General features: G+C 41.7%; 1 protein-coding gene across 1 annotated transcript in view; it reads left to right on the top strand.

The window, feature by feature from the left end:
- Window positions 1–15,228, top strand: part of LOC308649645 (uncharacterized protein) — a 626,952-nt gene that overhangs the window by 339,814 nt on the left and 271,910 nt on the right. The window lies entirely within an intron of this gene.

Genomic DNA, 15,228 nt, shown 5'->3' with positions numbered 1-15,228 from the left:
TGAGGTCCCAATCCCAGAGAATCTCATTGAATAGGTTTGGGATATAGGCAATAATATGTTTAAAAATCTTCCCAAGGAATTCTAACATACAGCTAGGTTTCGAATCTCGGGGTTAGACTGAAGCCCTATAGGATCAACTGGGACAATAGTGCAGCACTCATAAACAAAATGGTCCCATAAGATTATGTCACCTAGTGACATCCTAGCCATCTTAGTTTGTGCAAGCGCACTCTACAACATTTGCAGAATGATGAAGTCATCTAACCACACACTTCTTAGAACGTAACCTGTCGCACATTCCCTTAGCAAAGGTCAAAAGGTAGGAACATGAGTACCAAGAAGATCTCTGCAGCTCTAAGCAGGCACTTTCTGGAAGAGGATTCTATTTACTTCTTCTAATGCTGTGAGACTGGTATGGGTGCTGTTTTGCAGAAGGTATAGCGGCAATGAGGAAAGATCAAGTTGTCAGCCAATCAGTGAGGCTGGAGTGGACTGGTCCACCAGTTGCCCTGGAGACCAGATTCTAAGACCAACCCTGAGGTGTCATCTTGTCCACTCCTGTGGTCACTTGGTTAGCTCTGGCTCCACCGTCCTCCAGCCAGGACTGGAGTACGCTCTCCCTTGCCCACTTGTTCAACTAAACACAGTTTCCTCACTTTTAGAGAAAAACTGAAACTTAAGTTTCATTAGTACAAGCAAATAGAATCAGTGGCTTTTTTTTTTCCACAGAGGATTTAGATAAATTTCCAAACATTTGGGGTTGGTTAAAAACAAAAACAAAACAAACAAACAAACAAAACCCAAGATGATTAAAATGGACTGCCTGTTTCCTCTTACTTTTTTAGTTTAAAGAGAATTTCCTCTGGGTCAGCATTTGTATTTGATTCTTTGAGTTGATAAAGATGTCCACTGGGTGACCTAGATGCTTTCCTGACCTTGACTGAGGCTTTGGATTCCAGTTCTGAGAAGTTGCAGGCTACTTCCTGTGAGGGAGCTCAGGATCAGGAAGGGCAGGATGGGGCTGGTGAATGCAGTCCTGGCTGCTAGGGCCGGCAGAGGGCCCTGGGCTCCCTGGGTACCACTGCTCCTCATTCTCTCATCCATTTAATATGCACTCTCCCTAGCTGATGTGTTTGTCTGGGGTCTTCTGTGATGTCCTGTTGTATAGAAGTTGGGGTTATTTAATACATGTTTTGCATTTTAGACCTCCAGACACATAAACCCTCTTTTGTCTCAACTCACTCTTTTCTCCTTACTAGTTTTAAATCTCGATTATGTCTCTTTGAAACCAAGAATTGTAATTACATTCAAATGTCTCACCTACAGTGTTTTCTTGGCCCACTTTTCATGTATTTCAAAATCATTAAACAAGACAAAGTGGAAGTCTCGGTCACTCATTGATCTACCCTCAGCCTCTCTCACATTAATGGTGTCAGATCAGCTTTCTCAAGCCTATTCTATGTGTATCCTTGCTGTGTAGGCCATGAAAGTCATGTTGAAATCTCACTGCCTAGAGCCTTAGAGTATTTCCTTGAAAACTTCTATTTTTGAATGCTGGATGCAAATAACAACAACAACAACAACAACAATAAAAACAAACAAAAAACCCCCAAAACACAAGCAAACAAAAATTTCTGTTCAAATTCATGTCCCTAATTCTTGAAATTTGTGACAGATGGTTGGAATAAAGGCATTTTATTAAATTTTAGCAAATGGGCTTCATGGAGAATCTGAGGAAGTGACAGGAAAGAAGAAATTTTAGTGGATACTAGTATGAACATTTGGCCAATTTATACTAGATTCAATTCAACAAAAAAAGAGGACCTTGTTGCACTCATACATGGCTGGTGGGACTGAAAATTGATGCAACCACTGTGGAAAGCAGTATGGAGATTCCTCAGAAAGCTTGAGATGGAACTACCATTTGACCCAGTTATCCCACTCCTTGGTTTATACCCCAAAGACTTAAAATCAGCATACCACAGTGATGAAGCCACATTAATGTTTATAGCAGCTCAATGCACAATAGCCAAACTATGAAATCAGCCTATATGTCTTTCAAGAGATGAATGGATAAAGAAAATGCGATATGTATACACAATGGACTATTACTCAGCCTTAAGAAAGAATAAAATGGTGGCATTTGCAAGTAAATGGATGGAGCTGGAGAGTATCATGCTAAGCAAAATAAGCCAATCCCCCAAAACCAAAGGCCAAATGTTTTCTCTGATATGTGGATGCTAATTCACAATAAAGGGGGAGATGTGTGACTAGGGAAGAATAGATTTACTTTGGACTAGGCAGAGGGGATTGAAAGGAGGGGAGAGGGTTTGGGGATAGGAAGAATAGACAAATGAATCAGGCATTATTACCTGTGTACATATATGATTACACAATGATTCTACATCATGTACAACCACAAGATGAGAAGTTATACTCCATTTACTATGATGTGTCAAAATGCATTTTACTGTCAGGTGTAACTAATTATAACAAATAAAAAAAGGGGACCTTGTGTTGTGGAAAAAAACAGCCCCTTTCTGAAGGTGGGTGGCTAGGTCTGGTTGGATTGAATCAGGCAAAAGAACTTGCTCCCCAAACTGTTCTTGATACAAAAGGACACAGCAATGTTCTCATCAGATGAGTTGGGGAACTAAAGTGGACCAGCCGTCCAGGGCTGACTCAGTGGTGACGGGGAGAAGGTACGTTTTTCAGTGTCATTGAATCACCCAAATAGCAGAAGAACAGTGTGCTTTGGGTCTAAGTCCTCTCCATCCCTCAGGGAAGACAAAATTTCCTTCTGCAGGGTACGATGCTGAATGTGAGTCCTCCTGAGGTCTCTCAGTTTTATTGAGTTGAGGCCTCTAAAGCTGGGGGTGTCAGGTGTGTCCCCCTGTGTAGTCCTATAGGAGGCCATCAACAGCACTGGGAGGCTGTGAGTGCAACCCTGTCAGCATCAGGCCACCATCTCCAGACCTTTAGAAAGAGGCTCACACAAGGCTGGTCCCAAGGACCTCTAGGGACAGTGGTTGGTGTCTGTACGTTGGTTCCCCTGATGCCCCTCCATGAAGAATGGCCCATCTCCCTTTCCCTAAAACCAAATCAAAGATGGAGCTTCCAGGAAAGCAAGCAGAGAGCTCTCCATGTCTTCTCATGTGGGGGCAGTGGAGGACTCTAGGGTGCTGCTGGCTGGAGCGGCACAGAGTGAGGCCTGAATTCCTGGGGAAGGGGACCCCCATCTTGTGTTTCTATCTGAGGAGCCAGGCTGTGGTCTTCTTAGCAAGTGTCTTACCCACCAGGCCACCTGAAGAGGTAATTTTACCCAACAGAGGGACAAGCATTTCCTTCAAGGCCAGGGAAGAGTCGGCTCTGAGAACTTATTTGAAAGCAATGTGACAGGAAATGCAAGGTTGGCTTCTGCAGGCATCGTACAGAATTGAAGTGGCCTAGTAGCATGGCTACATAGAATCAGCTTCAGTTTACCCCAAAGAACAGTCACCATGAAAGTGAGGACATGGTTAGTTATGTAAACACTCTCGCTTTACCTAAATCAACTGTCCCTAAGAATTTTCAAAGCTGTCACATCAATTGTATTGTACTAGGACGATTTGTCCAGCAGAGGTATAAGGGATGGATCAGAGGACCTGGAAGAGTGACTTCCTGCCCGTCTCTGGCCTCTCCCTTGACTTCTCCCACGCTCAGATGTCCCCGTGTGGAGTTTCCAGGATAATCTCACAGTTTCAGTGCTATACAAAAGTTATTCCTTAGTTACCTGAGCTTGGCATCACCTGAAAGAGATCCTCAGCACTAAGAGGCCAGGGACCCATATTCCCTTTGGTAATTATGACACCAGGACAGCTCCTGTCCCAACACATGGGCTCTGGAAAAGGTTGTTACAGGATGGATGAGTCACAATTCTGCCACTAGGACTGGGAAGGCCTGGCATTCTTTGATAATTGACTTTATTTGGGCTGCAGTTTTCTCCAGTGTAGAAGGATCGGACTCAATTCCTAATTTTCTTTCAAACTACCCCTCTAATTCAGTAAATGCAAGAAAAGAAGAATCAAGCAACAGAAATCATCAGGTGCCAAGAGTTGTATACACCATCCAGTGTAGGAGAGGAGTGGGTCCCATGGGGAGAGCTGATGTCAGTAAGGAGTGACAGTTGGGACACTTGAGAATAGCTTTTCTGAAACACATTTATCTGCAATGAGGAGAACATATTTAGTGAAGGGATCTTTGTGTATGTCAGGTTCAAGTTGGAAGCTTGGGAGTTACCTTTATATACATGATAGAAGTTGAATGTGAGATTGCTTTGAGAGAAGCAAGCAGAGTATTAAAGAAAGGGTTTGAAGATACACGGTGGGTCTGCATGTTGGTGGAAAGAATTTTCTATAAGGAAAGGACAAACAAGGGCAGGGTGTGACTCAGAGAAGCATCACCCTGTAAGGACCTGAAGACAACATGTAATTCCCAGGATGTTTTGTAGAAACCAATGATCCAGTGCTTGCAGTTTAAGTAAGAAACTGAGGTCTAAATTTGACTGGATCTACAAACTATTCACCACCCCATGGATTAGTGTGACCTTCTTTGTTACCACTGCCCTGCAAAGAGCTATCATGCAGGCCTTAAATTATCTTCTAACCTTTGCAGTTATCGAGACAAAAGTATGCTAATTATTTTGAGTAGATTTTTAATGGATTATTCCTAGGGCAGGACAAAAATAAGTGATAAAGGGGTTGATAAACTATTGTCCATGCCCAAGACCATAGACATGTCTCCAAACTGGTATTTGATGTCATTTTGCCACATGGATGGGGCTACATCTAGTTCTTCAAAGAAGAAACCCAGGGCTGGGGATGTGGCTCAAGCGGTAGTGCGTTCACCTGGCATGCGTGCGGCCTGGGTTCGATCCTCAGCACCACATACCAACAAAGATGTTGTGTCCGCCGAGAACTAAAAAATAAATATTAAAAATTCTCTCTCTCTCTCTCTCTCTCCTCTCTCACTCTCTCTTTAAAAAAAAAGAAAAGAAACCCAAACCATCCCAAACCATTTTCTTCAGCAAGCAGCACATGGAAATGACACAACAGGACCCTGACACTGAAGTAGGCATGCCGTCACACGGCTCCAAGACCAGAGAAGGCCCCACATTGGCAGGGCCAGAAAACTAAACAGGGACATGAGGTGAACGAGATGTTTTTGAGAGGAGGAAATCTGGTAAAATATCTTCAAATGCATTTATCAAATATTGTAGAATTATAGATTTTTTTTTTTAAAACAGACACGGTTGTCCACGTGCTTTGAGGCGACACCCACTAACTTCATAGGAACCGACTGGAGTATTGATGGGAGAACACGCCCCCATGTTTCTTTGGCTTATCTTTAGAAAGGGACAACGTCTATCCACAAGACCTTTGAGGCCGAGGCAGAAAAAGATGGTCTATATTGTGAAACCTCTTTTGTATATAGGCTGAGCTGCAATATCGAGAAATCCACCGACAGTTTGAAAATTGCTCAGAATGTAGGGTGTGCATGAAAGCTGCACTGTATCAAAGACAGAATCCAAAGGACACGTTTTCAAAAGGGAAAAATTGCCAGCCCAGAGCGCCGTGGACAAATCAACATGAAAACAGAGGCTGATATAATCGCGGCTCAAGGAACAAATGTTAAACATTCTCCCTTCAACTCAGCTGGCCTATTATACCTCTGAATACCCAGGCTGACAAAGCCTCCCTCCAATTTCAGAAGTGTCAGACAGGAGACACAGTGCCAGCGAGAGAGCCTTCCCTATCTCTTGTTAGCTAACTGCGGTGTTTTGTTCCGCGGCTGCATGTCTGCGCCAGCCGACACTGTGCCAGTCATAATTACCACCTGTTCGCGCGCTCCCTTCAGGTCCCATCACCTCTGCAGCATTAAGCAGCCAGCGGCAGGAAGCAGTGTCGATGGCCCCGGAGCAGCGACTGTCAGGCTCTGGTTTCAGAGGATAATTGCTGCCTCTGCACAAATAGCCCTGGCCTCTTTCCTCTTTCCCCTCCTGAATCAGGCAGGAAAAGACCCAACTGCACGCTCCCTCCAACACGAACTCGCGTTCTCCCAGCCGGGGAGATCACAGGCACATCAAATGTCATTTTCATGCCATGCATCAGATCTGAACTCACACAGATATGTCATTCTGTGGGAAAAAAAAATTAAAAAGTTCAATTTAAAAAAAAAAAAACAAAACTGCCTATAGACGGCGACTTTCCTGTCCTGATTTTCAGTGTGGCACACTTTGTTTTTATTTTTAATAGCATCATTCTCTGGAGTTTTGATTGGAGAGACCTTCATGAAAATGATGTTTGGATCACACATTTGCGTCTTTCCCCATTCATTCTAATGTCACACAGGACAAATATGGATAACACTAGCTAGCATGACTTGAGGACTTCGCCTGTGACCTGCACTGTGTTAAACATTCTATCCTAAACACACAGTTGAATCTTCACAGCTCCTCTGTCAGGTAAGCACCATCGTTATTCCCTCGTCCAGCTAGTTCTTGCATGTGTTACAACTCACCTCAAATATCAATTGCTCAAGGAAACCTTTCCTGACCTGTCTCCCAGTTTGACCTCGATCCTCTTAGGCATTTGGTTCTTATCAGTTAGGTCACTCTTCTTACTAAAGAAACTGCAACTATTGGTGTTATGTCTGTTCTTATGTATGGACCAGGGCCCATAAATTCCCCAAATCAATTAGTTCCCTGAGTTAAATATCTTCTAAGTCAGAACTAGTTTAACATTTGTATAATTATTATTATTATTATTTTATTGGTTGTTCACAACATTACAAAGCTCTTGACATATCATATTTCATACATTAGATTGAAGTGGGTTATGAACTCCCAATTTTACCCCAAATGCAGATTGCAGAATCACGTCGGTTACACATCCACAATTTTACATAAAGCCCTATTAGTAATTGTTGTATTCTGCTACCTTTCCTATCCCCTACTATCCCCCCTCCCCTCCCCTCCCATCTTCTCTCTCTACCCCATCTACTGTAATTCATTTCTCTCCTTGTTTATTTTCCCATTCCCCTCACAACCTCTTATATGTAATTTTGTATAGTAATGAGGGTCTCCCTTCATTTCCATGCAATTTCCCTTTTCTCTCCCTTTCCCTCCCATCTCATGTCTCTGTTTAATGTTAATCTTTTCTTCCTGCTCTTCCTCCCTGCTCTGTTCATAGTTGCTCTCATTATATCAAAGAAGACATTTGGTATTTGTTTTTTAGGGATTGGCTAGCTTCACTAAGCATAATCTGCTCTAGTGCCATCCATTTCCCTGCAAATTCTATGATTTTGTCTTTTATTGCTGCATAATACTCCAATGTGTATAGATGCCACATTTGTTTTATCCATTCATCTATTGAAGGGCATCTGGGTTGGTTCCACAGTCTAGCTATTGTGAATTGTGCTGCTGTGAACATCGATGTGGCAGTGTCCCTGTAGCATGCTCTTTTAAGTTCTTCAGGGAATAGTCCGAGAAGGGCAATAGCAGGGTCAAATGGTGGTTCCATTCCCATCTTTCCCAGGAATCTCCAAACTGCTTTCCAAATTGGCCACACCAATTTGCAGTCCCACCAGCAATGAACAAGAGTACCCTTTTCTCCACATCCTCGCCAGCACTTGTTGTTGTTTGACTTCATAGTGGCTGCCAATCTTACTGGAGTGAGATGGTATCTTAGGGTGGTTTTGATTTGCATTTCCTTGACTGCTAGAGATGGTGAGCATTTTTTCATGTACTTGTTGATTGATTGTATATCCTCCTCTGAGAAGTGTCTGTTCAGGTCCTTTGCCCATTTGTTGATTGGGTTATTTGTTATCTTATTGTCTAATTTTTTGAGTTCTTTGTATACTCTGGATATTAGGGCTCTATCTGAAGTGTGAGGAGTAAAAATTTGTTCCCAGGATGTAGGCTCCCTATTTACCTCTCTTATTGTTTCTCTTGCTGAGAAAAAACTTTTTAGTTTAAGTAAGTCCCATTTGTTGATTCTTGTTATTAACTCTTGTGCTATGGGTGTCCTATTAAGGAATTTGGAGCCCGACCCCACAGTATGTAGATCGGAGCCAACTTTTTCTTCTATCAGACGCAGAGTCTCTGATTTGATATCAAGCTCCTTGATCCATTTTGAGTTAACTTTTGTGCATGGTGAGAGAAAGGGATTCCGTTTCATTTTGTTGCATATGGATTTCCAGTTTTCCCAACACCATTTGTTGAAGATGCTATCCTTCCTCCATTGCATGCTTTTAGCCCCTTTATCAAATGTAAGATATTTGTAACTTTGTGGATTAGTCTCTGTGTCCTTTATTCTATACCATTGGTCCACCCGCCTGTTTTGGTACCAGTACCATGCTGTTTTTGTCACTATTGCTCTGTAATATAGTTTGAAATCTGGTATCGCTATACCACCTGATTCACACTTCCTGTTTAGAATTGCTTTTGCTATTCTGGGTCTTTTATTTTTCCATATGAATTTCATGATTGCTTTATCAATTTCTACAAGAAATGCTGTTGGGATTTTGATTGGCATTGCATTAAACCTATAGAGAACTTTTGGTAATATCGCCATTTTGATGATGTTAGTTCTGCCTATCCATGAACAGGGTATATTTTTCCATCTTCTAAGATCTTCTTCAATTTCTCTCTTTAGGGTTCTGTAGTTTTCATTGTATAAATCTTTCACCTCTTTTGTTAGGTTGATTCCCAAGTATTTTATTTTTTTTGAGGATATTGTGAATGGAGTGTTTTTCCTCATTTCCGTTTTAGAAGTTTTGTCACTGATATACAGAAATGCCTTTGATTTATGCGTGTTGATTTTATATCCTGCCACTTTGCTGAATTCATTTATTAGTTCTAGTAGTTTCTTTGTAGACCCTTTTGGGTCTTCTAGGTATAGAATCATGTCATCTGCAAATAGTGATAATTTAAGTTCTTCTTTTCCTATTTTTATGCCTTTAATTTCTTTCGTCTGTCTAATTGCTCTGGCCAGTGTTTTGAGAACTATATTGAATAGAAGTGGTGATAGAGGGCATCCCTGTCTTGTTCCAGATTTTAGAGGGAATGCCTTTAACTTTTGTCCATTCAGAATGATGCTAGCCTGAGGCTTAGTATAGATAGCTTTTACAATGTCAAGGTAAGCTCCTGTTATCCCTAGTTTTTCTAATGTTTTGAACATAAAGGGATGCTGTACTTTGTCGAATGCTTTCTCTGTGTCTATCGAGGTGATCATATGGTTCTTATCTTTAAGTCTATTGATGTGGTGAATAACATTTATTGATTTCCGTATATTGAACCATCCTTGCATCCCAGGGATGAATCCTACTTGATCATGGTGCACAATTTTTTTGATGTGTTTTTGTATTCGATTCGCCAGAATTTTATTGAGGATTTTTACATCTAAAAGTTTTTTCTCAGCAAGAGAAACAATAAGAGAGGTAAATAGGGAGCCTACATCCTGGGAACAAATTTTTACTCCTCACACTTCAGATAGAGCCCTAATATCCAGAGTATACAAAGAACTCAAAAAATTAGACAATAAGATAACAAATAACCCAATCAACAAATGGGCAAAGGACCTGAACAGACACTTCTCAGAGGAGGATATACAATCAATCAACAAGTACATGAAAAAATGCTCACCATCTCTAGCAGTCAGAGAAATGCAAATCAAAACCACCCTAAGATACCATCTCACTCCAGTAAGATTGGCAGCCACTATGAAGTCAAACAACAACAAGTGCTGGCGAGGATGTGGAGAAAAGGGTACTCTTGTTCATTGCTGGTGGGACTGCAAATTGGTGTGGCCAATTTGGAAAGCAGTTTGGAGATTCCTGGGAAAGATGGGAATGGAACCACCATTTGACCCTGCTATTGCCCTTCTCGGACTATTCCCTGAAGAACTTAAAAGAGCATGCTACAGGGACACTGCCACATCGATGTTCATAGCAGCACAATTCACAATAGCTAGACTGTGGAACCAACCCAGATGCCCTTCAATAGATGAATGGATAAAACAAATGTGGCATCTATACACATTGGAGTATTATGCAGCAATAAAAGACAAAATCATAGAATTTGCAGGGAAATGGATGGCACTAGAGCAGATTATGCTTAGTGAAGCTAGCCAATCCCTAAAAAACAAATACCAAATGTCTTCTTTGATATAATGAGAGCAACTATGAACAGAGCAGGGAGGAAGAGCAGGAAGAAAAGATTAACATTAAACAGAGACATGAGATGGGAGGGAAAGGGAGAGAAAAGGGAAATTGCATGGAAATGAAGGGAGACCCTCATTACTATACAAAATTACATATAAGAGGTTGTGAGGGGAATGGGAAAATAAACAAGGAGAGAAATGAATTACAGTAGATGGGGTAGAGAGAGAAGATGGGAGGGGAGGGGAGGGGGGATAGTAGGGGATAGGAAAGGTAGCAGAATACAACAATTACTAATAGGGCTTTATGTAAAATTGTGGATGTGTAACCGACGTGATTCTGCAATCTGCATTTGGGGTAAAATTGGGAGTTCATAACCCACTTCAATCTAATGTATGAAATATGATATGTCAAGAGCTTTGTAATGTTGTGAACAACCAATAAAAAAAATAATAAAAAAATAAAAAAAAATAAAGAATCCTCTCTTTAATGATCCACAGTGAAATACTTTACGCAGGAAGTGATACAGTGTGAGGATAGGGAAGTAGGTGGGATAAGAATGTCCAAGGGGTGATCACTGTGGAAACTGCATAGTAGACAATTGACTGTTCACTACATTATTCTATTTTTGTATATGTTCAAAAATATATATACAATAAAGGATTTAGAAAATCAACATTTTCAAAAACTGTTCTCTATAGGTTGAAAATTGGTGGAGTACCTTGTCAGGATCGTTATAATCTAATTTTATGGTGGTGCCAATGAGCCATTCCTACTGTAAAGAGTCAGCCAGAGAGATCTAAGAATTTCCACCATGTAATTATTATCACTATTTATCTTGGTAGAAACTGGTGCATATTGTGGTTGGAACACTAAGAGAGAAATGAGATCTAGGGAACTCAGAGGGTAATTATCCTTTTTTGAATATTGACACACTTGCATGTTTTTCCAGACGTAGATTTTGTGTAGGCGAAAGCTATTTGATTATAAAAGATCCGGTTTCTCTGAATTTTTTGGAGGTAAAAACTTCATTAATTAACATCAAGGAAAACGGAGCATCTGCTACTTTTTTTTGTCAACAGATTTTAATAATATTGAACACTGCTAATTGGACAGAACTGAAATATAGCTCTTTGTATGTTAAATTAAGATGGTTTCTTCTGCTATTTTTTTCTTCTAAATTTTATTTAAACCTTGGCAATTCAGAGTTTTCTCAACCACTTAAGTCAAAGTGGTTTTGAATACTTACAGGTAAAAAGGATCCATGTCAAAAGCACTGTTATCATTGTTGTTGTGATAGTTACTGTGATCTGGAAGGAGAAGAAAAGCAAGTGGAGCTGCTGATATTCCAGTCTTAGACGTTGCTGAAGTCAGAAGACGGAACAGGGACTTTTAATGGGATTGAGGACAAACTTCAGATGCACTCTGGTTGAAAACCCAATGCAGCTTGGCTTCACTAGAAGGGATGGTGGTGGAGACAGGGGAGACCTAACTTACCAGCAGATGGTGAATAAACCAGAAAGAGATAAAGGTAAGCTTTGGGCCCAGTTAATCTCAGCTCTTATTAATGCATCAAAATCAAAGTCACCGTTAAATGAATCAAAATCTAGTTTGATATACACGAGGAAGTGGAATAGCAGGATGGAAAGGAAGAGGAAAACGGAGCCAGAGAGCTCAAGGTCCAAAGTAGACTTCATGATTTCTTCACTGTGTGGTTTTGGGCAAATGATACAAAAGCACCCGCTCAGAAAAGCTCAGCCCTGGCTTTTTCATCCGTGTGATTGCAATGGGAAGACTTAGCGCGCAGGATGCAGGGAGGGAAAACAATACAGCAGTTAGCAAGGTCTCTTCCAACTTCTTGTAACACTGGAGAAAAGCTTCCAGATTTTTTTGTTTTTCAAACATTGGCTTTCCTGCTCAGTCCTCTTGGATGTTCTTAGTGTCTGCCCTGGGTTGACATCAGATGCCAGGTCAGTCTCCTGCAGAAAAGCATCCTGACCATGGACAGTTCATTTCAGAGATATTGGAGCTGAGAATGTTGCTCAGCCTAAGCAGCTTCTGAAAACCCTGTACCCAAGTGACTTAAATTTCCCACAATCCATGCATACGAGGGGAAGTACCACCCAATGTACCACCACAATGCCACAGCGCTCATGCTTCATTTCCCTACCCCCCAGGACCAGTTTTCTTAGGAAATGGGATTCTAGGCCACCTGTACAACTATGCATGTTGTGTACCTCACAACTCCAGAGTGCTGTCAACATGAAAGGTGCACTATGTAGTTCACTATGTGCCGTGGCCTTGAATTTGTAATCCCTCTTCTGACTTAAGGTTTTCAGTACTTTCTCAGCAGGGAAGCTTCCCCGGGAGGTCTCTCCAGAGGCTCCCTTGCTGCACACCTCAAGGCTCTAAGGTGAGTCCCTTGGTCACAGAAAGCCCACAACTGAACTCCCTCCTCCTGTGGAAGACGGCCTCCTGCCACCTGGTGGTTGGCAGAATCTCTTGCTGGGTCCCAACCAAAGAGCCCTCACCCAAATGGAACTGTCTCTAAACCTTGACCTAAATTCCAGTTACCCTTACTAATTTTCAGCAACAAAAATGTGAAGAATCCAAGAATTGGTGGGCTATTCATGCAGAATTGAACACAGATGAATTCTTTAAAATGATGAACGGTATGTCTCAGAACATTGAAGCAACTAGATTGTCATCACTTCTCTTTGTGGTCATATTTTGAATGCTGACAAGTGCCTAGCTTACAGAATTGAGATTTCTTTCCTCTTAGCACAACAGGAAGTGTTACTCATAAAACAGAGATTAATTTTGCATTATTACCAGAGTTATACAAAAACACAGTTGGGTACAATAATATTTGTGACAACAACCCCTATCTTATGGAGATTTCTAATAGCCTCAGTTCTGTAATTGTTCATTCAGATGCTCATGTCAAGAAGCACAGGTGACAGCTTTAAGGTATGTTGACAACTAAGTGTTCTGAAAGTACGTGTCCCTTGAGACTCAGAGTACACAAAGTCATGATCATTCTAAAATACCTACCACCCCAGAATTCTGTATTCCTTCCAGATGATAATTGGTAATTGATTTTCCTCATGGGGACAAACAGGTTTCCTCTCTTCATATCATGATGAAACAGGTTTGGGGTGATTGTGAGCCTTACACCATTGTGTGGTGATGAGTGATAATGAGGAAGACCTGGTGTGGTTCTTGGTGGATAAAAGGGACACAAGCATGTGAGTTCCCTCTGATACTGACCAGGACCCGGTGAGGTAGCCTCGTGATGGTTCTTCCTTCCCAGACGAGGAAGCAGAGACCCAGGATGCGAGTCTATTCCCTGTGTCACGCGGGCATTCTGTGACTGCTTAGTGCAAGCCAGGGACTGTCCAAGTACCTGAGGATACAGCTGGTCACAACAATGCCCCCCTTTAGGGAGCATGTCTCCAGGTTACCGTGACATTTGTCTTCCAAAGCTGCCAGGACAGGACTGGGTTCTGAGTAGCAGACGTGTGTTTTCTCTCAGTACTGGAGACTAGAATTCCAAGATGGAGGTGTCAGGCCTTGGCTTCTCCTCAGGCTCCTCTGAGCCCAGCTGCCTTCTCCCTGGGCCCTCCAGGGTCTTCCCTCCATGTGTGCACATCCCTTGTGCCTTTTTGCGTGTCCAGATTTTCTCTTACAAGGGCACTGGTCAGGTTGGTTTGAGGTCTACTCTAAAGGGCTCATTGTAATTTCAAATTCTTTAAAGGCCCTGTCTCCAAATAGAGCCACAGTTTAAGCAACAGTGTCCAGGGCTTCAACATGAGAATTGGGGGGACACTATTCAGTCCACAGCACCCGCTAAAATCACCCGAGTGGTGGGCACTCAGGTCAGGGCCTGGCTTCTGCTTTTCTCATCTACCATCAGATCTCGTTGCTGTCTCTTATCTGCCACACTAACTTGCATTGTTAGGACAAGAGGGGCATGTGTGTGTGTGTGTGTGTGTGTGTGTGTGCGCGCGTGTGCGCACATGCACATGCGAGCTGCTATGGCCAACCTTGGAGATAAGGAGGGTTTGTACTTCAGGGCTTGGGTAACAGTTTAGGGTAACTGCTCTCTCCAAGCTGGGCGCCTGGAACTTTCCAACTCATCCTTCATATCACACCAATTATTCTTTCCCCTTCTGCTCTCAGCTCTTGAACATTTGGTTTCTTCTTTATCTCTTTCGAAGATGTCAAAACTCACACCATTTAAAAGTAGTAGCTTCAACTATTCTTTAAATTAGAGCTTCTTTTTCTTTTACTTTGGGGTTTTTTTCTTTGATAACTTCAAATGCTTCTCCTCTCCACCAGGCACTTAGTGCTCGCCATTGCTTTAGCTTTGCAAATGCATTAATAACAATGTGCTGTGTTTACCTTTTTAAAAAATCAGTTTAACTGTGCATTTCTGCCTGCTATGCTGGTATAAATAGGGCTATTAACTGAGTAATATTGTTTTTTTTTTAAATGTCTTAAGAAATCCTATTGCTATTTCCTTCAATGTTTCTTCTAAGCACGGGCAGATTGTACAACTGAAATTCCTGTTCTGTGCTCTCTGTCTACTGACTGAAATAAATAAAAGACAGCTTTTGCGTTTGGTAACCTTGAAGTTCTTAGAGTACTTTTTCCTCCAAGGCAGGGTAACTGAATGTTTTCAAGTGACTTAAGGAGACAAGAGGAAGTGGAAGGGGGGTACGTGGGAAGTAACCCTGGCTTTTACATGAAATAATACCAGAACCTGGGATATTCATTCAGAGCTCAGAAGAAGTAAGTTGAAGTGAGGAAGGAAATAAAATTATAATTTAAGATGCAAATAATGTAGCATTCCTGTGTCATAATGTAAACAGAATCTCTTACTTTTCTAGTGTATTCAGTAGCTCCATTGTGCTTTTCTTCTGCAAAAAGAGCAGATAACTTCTTACAGGTCCTTTTCTGTCCTAGAAGAACCAGCTCTGCACACAGGGCAGCCACCTCAAGGGTAGAAGAGAAACACTATTCAGTAGA

Source organism: Spermophilus citellus (genome assembly GCF_964194105.1).
Source record: "Spermophilus citellus genome assembly, chromosome: 5".
Taxonomy (NCBI): Eukaryota; Metazoa; Chordata; class Mammalia; order Rodentia; family Sciuridae; genus Spermophilus; species Spermophilus citellus.
This window is presented reverse-complemented; position numbering and strand designations above follow the sequence as displayed.